This window comes from Henckelia pumila, chromosome 3 (genome assembly GCF_033568475.1).
Source record: "Henckelia pumila isolate YLH828 chromosome 3, ASM3356847v2, whole genome shotgun sequence".
Classification (NCBI taxonomy): domain Eukaryota; kingdom Viridiplantae; phylum Streptophyta; class Magnoliopsida; order Lamiales; family Gesneriaceae; genus Henckelia; species Henckelia pumila.
Window position 1 is genome coordinate 21,673,884 of NC_133122.1, and position 6,145 is coordinate 21,680,028.

The 6,145-nt window shown below is 32.4% G+C and overlaps 1 long non-coding RNA gene across 1 annotated transcript; it reads left to right on the forward strand.

Moving 5' to 3' along the window:
• The first annotated feature begins 3,838 nt into the window (after positions 1 to 3,838).
• LOC140893623 (uncharacterized) lies at positions 3,839 to 5,268 on the forward strand. The gene is made up of 3 exons (XR_012153224.1): positions 3,839 to 4,314; positions 4,397 to 4,704; positions 5,142 to 5,268. It is a non-coding gene; the product is annotated as an uncharacterized lncRNA (long non-coding RNA).
• The last annotated feature ends 877 nt before the right edge of the window (positions 5,269 to 6,145 follow it).

A 6,145-nucleotide genomic window follows, 5' to 3' on the forward strand; every position in this document is an offset into this window, starting at 1 on the left:
TTAATCTCATTACTAATTTAAATAAAAAATAATTTATATTTATTTTTTAACAATATTGCTACTCAATTTTTTTTATGGTGTGTAACAGTTAGACATCCGATTTGTGTCATTTAGTAGTCAATAAATATTTGGATTTTTTTCACCTTCCAAAAGTAAAATAGTTTACATTATAAAAATATTAGTCAAATATTGTGTGTGAAATTTTATATTATATAGTATACATAGTTTATCAATAATTAATTTTGAGGTAATAATTAGATATAAATGAAAAGTTAAATCCATATTCATTACTATGCAATAAATCACCTCTTAAGGTTTGACTAAATTTTTAATCCTTTTTTGCCCTTGTTTTTTATCTCATTTTTTCATAATTGCCCATAAATATTTTTTGATTCCTACACAATTTGGGGACAAAGTTATAAATTCACAATGAAAAATTTTGCCCACCATTCACACTTTTATAGTAGAAATAGATATGAGTTTCAATTTTTAATTTGTCATTCTCTGTCTTGCATCTTTTTTTTGTTTATATTGGTTGTTTTTTTGCTTTTTGCCCTTTCATATGCTTCATTAGGGGTGCAAACGAGTCGAGTATCACACTACTCGAGTTCGAGCTCGACTCATATTTAACTACTCGAGCTCGAGCTCGAGCTCGAGCTCGAAAATTATATATAATTATATATAAATATATATAAATAAAAAATTATATGAATAAATAAATAAATAAAATATTATATACATTATATTTATATATATATTTATATTATATTTTATATTTATATGTGTTTTCGAGTAGCTCGCGAGCTACTCGAGCACATATATTTCTAGCTCAAACTCGAGCTCGATGGTATGTTTTCGAGCTCGAGCTCGGTCAAATCGAGCTCGAGTCGAGTTTTGACCGAGCTAATCACGAGTAGCTCGGCTCGTTTGCACCCCTATGCTTCATTAATGCATTGAATTTTGTTTAATAATAACTTAGCTTAATATCAATTAATATTCTCCTATTATTAATTAATTAATTCTAATAGAAAATTGATTTTTTTTATAAAAAAAAAATATGCGTCGTTATTGGTGCAATTTATTTTTATTTTTTTTAAAAAAATTTGTTAAGATTTATTTGGTGTTTATATCTATTATCTATTACTACTATATCTATATGAGTTTCAATTGTGAATTTTTTAATCTGTTCTTCTCTATCTTTCATATTTTTTTTTATGGGTTGTTTTTGCCCTTACACATGCTTTATTAATGCATTGAATTTTGTTTAATAATAATTTAGGTTAATAACAATTAATATTCTCCTATTATTAATTAATTGTAATAATAAATTGATTTTTTTTAAAAAAAAATCTGCATCGTTGTTGGTGCAATTTTTAATTTTTTAAAGAAAATTTTGTTAAGATTTATTTGTTCTTTATATCTATTATCTATTACTACTATATTTATATGAGTTTCAATTATGAATTTCCAATTTTTCCTTCTCTATCTTTCATAATTTTTTTTTGTTTTTATGGGTTGTTTTTGCTTTTACACATGCTTCATTAATGCATTGAATTTTGTTTAATAATAATTTAGCTTAATATCAATTAATATTCTCCTATTATTAATTAATTCTAATAATAAATTGAATTTTTTTAAAAAAATATCAGCATCGTTATTGGGTTGTTTTTAATTTTTTAAAGAAAATTTTGTTAAGATTTAATTGGTGTTTATATCTATTATCTATTACTACTATATCTATATGAGTTTCAATTGTGAATTTTATAATTTGTCTTCTCTATATTTCATAATTTTTTTGTTTTTATGACCTGTTTTTGCCTTTACACATGCTTCATTAATGCATTGAATTTTATTTAATAATAATTTATCTTAATACCAATTAATATTCTCCTATTATTAATTAATTCTAATAATAAATTGAATTTTTTTAAAAATATCAGCATCGTTATTGGATTGTTTTTGCCCAATATATGAGTTCCATATGAGTTTCAATCTCTTATCTGTCTATCGGGATAATTCCTAAATATATCCTTCTATCTTTTTCATTTTCCGTTTTATATCCCTTTCACTTTTTATGTTCCAAATATATCCTTGATTCATTAAATACTTTCTCGAATATGTCCTTAAAACTAAATAATCCTTATCATACCCTTTAATACCTTATTACATTATTTAAAAGCTTAATCCCATCATGCTTCCGTAAGTAAATTAAAACCAATTACCTCTTTGACCAAACTGTTGTCGGGTTATGTCCATCGGGTTTTATAGGTTGCTCCTCACAACCAAACCACGCGATCGCAACCGATGGTTCCTGACACAGACTCCTTCAGCAGCAACTAGTACAACCTTATTTCGTTTCCTACCTTAAGGTGTATAGTAATCGCTTAATTTTTAAATGAGAACAACATGATAGAGAAGAGCTTCGGAAATTTATTCAGACAACATATTATTAACTAAATCAACCTTCTTTGAAGAGGAGGAGATAACTAGTTTAGCTACTCATAGTAGACTTTTTCTTGAAATACATCAAATTAAAACTTAATACTAACTTAGAAAGAGAAATATTACAATGTTTTATTTGTAAGAAAACTGAAGAGAATGATCGATGTCTTCAGCTTCCTCAACTGCCTGTATTTATAGCTGAAGTTCCACTCGTTCACCGAGAAACTTCAGGGAATCTTACAGCTGTCTTGAATTATTTATGCCATTATTGATGGCAGCTGTCTTGAATTATTTATGTCATTATTTATGACATTTTTTACTCGTTGAGGAGTCACATGTCTGCCACTTTTTTTTTGCTTTATATTATCCTCACATGCCTTCTTTAATTTTGTCGGGGCATATATCTTTTGCTTTTGAAGTGGGCCCCTGTGAAAGCGCGTCTTCAGTGGTCCTTGTCCATTTTTGCTAGTCTCGGAAAAATCCCTCCGATCCATTCGGGGTTTGAAGGTTTCCAAATTCTGGCTTCTTTTGGTTAGAACATTCTGGGCAGATATTTTCTGACCATCTCCCGATATGAGTCATATTGCAAAATTTTCGGCGAGTTTCTTTACTCCCCGGTAGCTTGTTGTTCCACAAAAAGTTTCTCTTCTTTTCGAAGAGTTCTTCCGCAAAAGTCGTAGTTTTTCCTGTCATTGTATTTAACAAGAATGATACATTCACCGAATTTTGATAAAATTTGAACGAAAACTTGGCCTTGTCCATCTAAGTGAGACAGACCCAGATACCCCATGCCCTCATGGTTAAGATTTCATTCTCTCTGAAAGTGGACACAAATGATATTTCTTCAAACATAGGATCCTTGATGAATCTTTGATTATTCATATCAGGTCTCCTTAGCTTGATGAAATGAAAGGACTCGTGTGATCCTTTCTCTGTTGGTTCTGGAGATGCACTAAAGAAATATAACTCGAGCACATTTTCTCTAGACAAATGGTCATTATTTGCCCATGTTTCTTGAACTGCTTTCTGAATCCATTTTGGTAGCTGTGATACCTCCTGAAAGTCTGGTGAAGTTGTATAAAATGAGGCTAGAGCCCCAAATTCATACCATAACTTTATATCCTTATGGTTGACATTATTTTTTAGTCAAACCCTTGGATATATCCCTGCAACATCAACCTTGCAAGTGTTCGGGTTAATTTCTGTAGTAACCCGTATCCTGTTTTATGTTACTTCAATTTCAAATACATGATCAAGGGATTAAATGAGATGAAAAATAATTGAATTGTGTGTTAAAAATATGTATTTAGACATATCGATTTATAGACGATATTAAATTACATATTTGATTGTTATAGCACATATGAATTGAACTAATTTTAATCGAGTCATGTTTAAATCTCGAATGAATAAAAAAATACATACAGTTAAACACATGTACACAATTATATTGTGATATATACATATATAGATATCACGAATGTACACGTGCCATCACTATTCACGGTCACATCATCATCTTCAAATTTCCTGATTCACGTTTCTCTCTCCTTGCGCCGCCTTCAAACTGCCGTAACTCCGCCACCGCTTGTCAAAAATCAAAACTAAATATACCATTGGACTCCTCGCGACGAGGGCTATCCACGGATATCCACTTTGGTCATTTTAGACGCACCCCGACGAACCCGACTCCGGAGCCGCCGCTTTATTTCCGTCGTTCAGCCGTCTCCGGCAACCGAAACGTGAAATTGAATATACGGTTGGACTCATCTCGACGAGATCTAGCTATTGATACCTATTTCGCGAAGTTTCGTCGTGATTGCCGAAAATCCATTTTTTCGACTGCCGCCTTCGCTGCCCCGTTTCGCCGCCGTAAGTCGCCGGAAACTTGAAATTTTTTGAGGCGTTTTGTTCCTTATGTCGTAAGCTTCGTTTTGATATAAATATTTTACAGAAATATCCAACTCCGACGACGGGTGATTTTCCGGCCGCCGCCGCCGGACCACCGTCGTGCCGCCGCCACTGCCGGACATCAGTGTTGAGTTTGTTTAATTGTTGGGTTTGTTTCGCAGCTTTGATATATAAATTGGAACACATCAACGGCTAACTACGAACGAAGATATGATCCAGAAATCCTATTAAGAAATATGAGTATCTACTAGTTTAGTTAAGACTTGTAGATAATAATTATTGATACAATAAATATTTGATTGTAGGCTTGAAATCTAGGTCCTGAGGTAGACTCGAACTATTACGTAGAAGGTACGTAAATATTGACTGAGATAGTCAGCGAGTATGCATGTTTATATGTTGTATTTTTACGTGGCATGATTTATGTTTTACTGATTTTATATTCATATGTCATGTGCACATACACGTTGAGCCTATTTTATTTGACATAGCCATGATAGTAGAGCTGCTCAGCTCTACTCCAGTATATGGTCTAGCACTAGTAGTGTAGCAGAGACGGATACGTCTGACTACTAAGGTGTTTTAGATGAGTGTGGTTGTACCCAAAAGTTGATCCGCGAGGTTCTAGCACTCATTTAGGCGCCTAGTCTGAGCATGATTTGATGGATTACCCGATATTCAGTCATCATATGCATGCATCATATTTATATGTTTACTCATGTTTACGTACTGGGCGTTAATCGCTCACGTCCTTAGTATTATCTTGGACAACCCATTCGACGGGACAGGTTCCAGGTCGGACAGAGCAAGAGGTTCGAGGCAGGACTAGAGGACAGGAGCGGTTTTGGAGTATATTATACAGCAGGAGTTGATATAGCTGTATAATAATATATTTTAGTTTTTATTGTATATATTTCGATATGGTTGTATCACTATAGATTTAGGTTTTAGTACCGGTTGTTTTCTGCTGGTTTATGTATATTATGGGTTATGTTTCCGTAAGTTTTACTCTGATAATTAAGTATTTTAATTAAGTTGATTGCATGCTTGTTAGTAGGTGACTCAAAGCAGGGTCACTACAATTTCACTTCTTGTACTTAATTTCTCCACTTTTGTTGATAAATCTGAAATGGAGAAATAACAGTTGGGTTAGTATCAATCTTAGATTTTTTCTTGTCAGTATTGAGCCTAAGATTGATCTCTTTCATCTTTTTTCCCAAAGGCGAAGGTTTGATTTGATGAGTTTTCCTCATCAATTGTTGCTTTATCTAGATCATCAAAAGCTGATGATAGATTAGCACTTGTTTCTTGAGTTTTGGAATCCTCAACATCTTGTTTCACAATCGGTGGTTGTATTTCTTGTTATTGTAAAACCAATGGTTTTAACATTTCTTGTTTATGAGAAACCAATGGTTTCTCTATAGCCCTCACAATTGGCCTTTGAATAGCAGCCCATAGTTGAGTTTGATCTTGCATACATCCTGTAATTTGATTAGATACTTTGATCCGATCAGCTTGTTGTAACCTGCCGGCCATTTCAGCATTAATGGCTAACTGGTTGAACTCGGTTTGAAGCAACCCAAGGTGTTTCCTGAGATGCCTCTGCATTTTCATGATGGAATCTACGTCACCGCCTTCCATCTTTTGTTAAAAAATTTGCAAGAATATTTTCATGAGATTTAATAATAACAATATCAAAAATATAATTTTGACATAAAGCTTTCCATCTTAATAATCTAGCTTTCTCTGGTTTAGATTCAATTTTATTTTTTAAGAAAGCTTTTACCTGGGT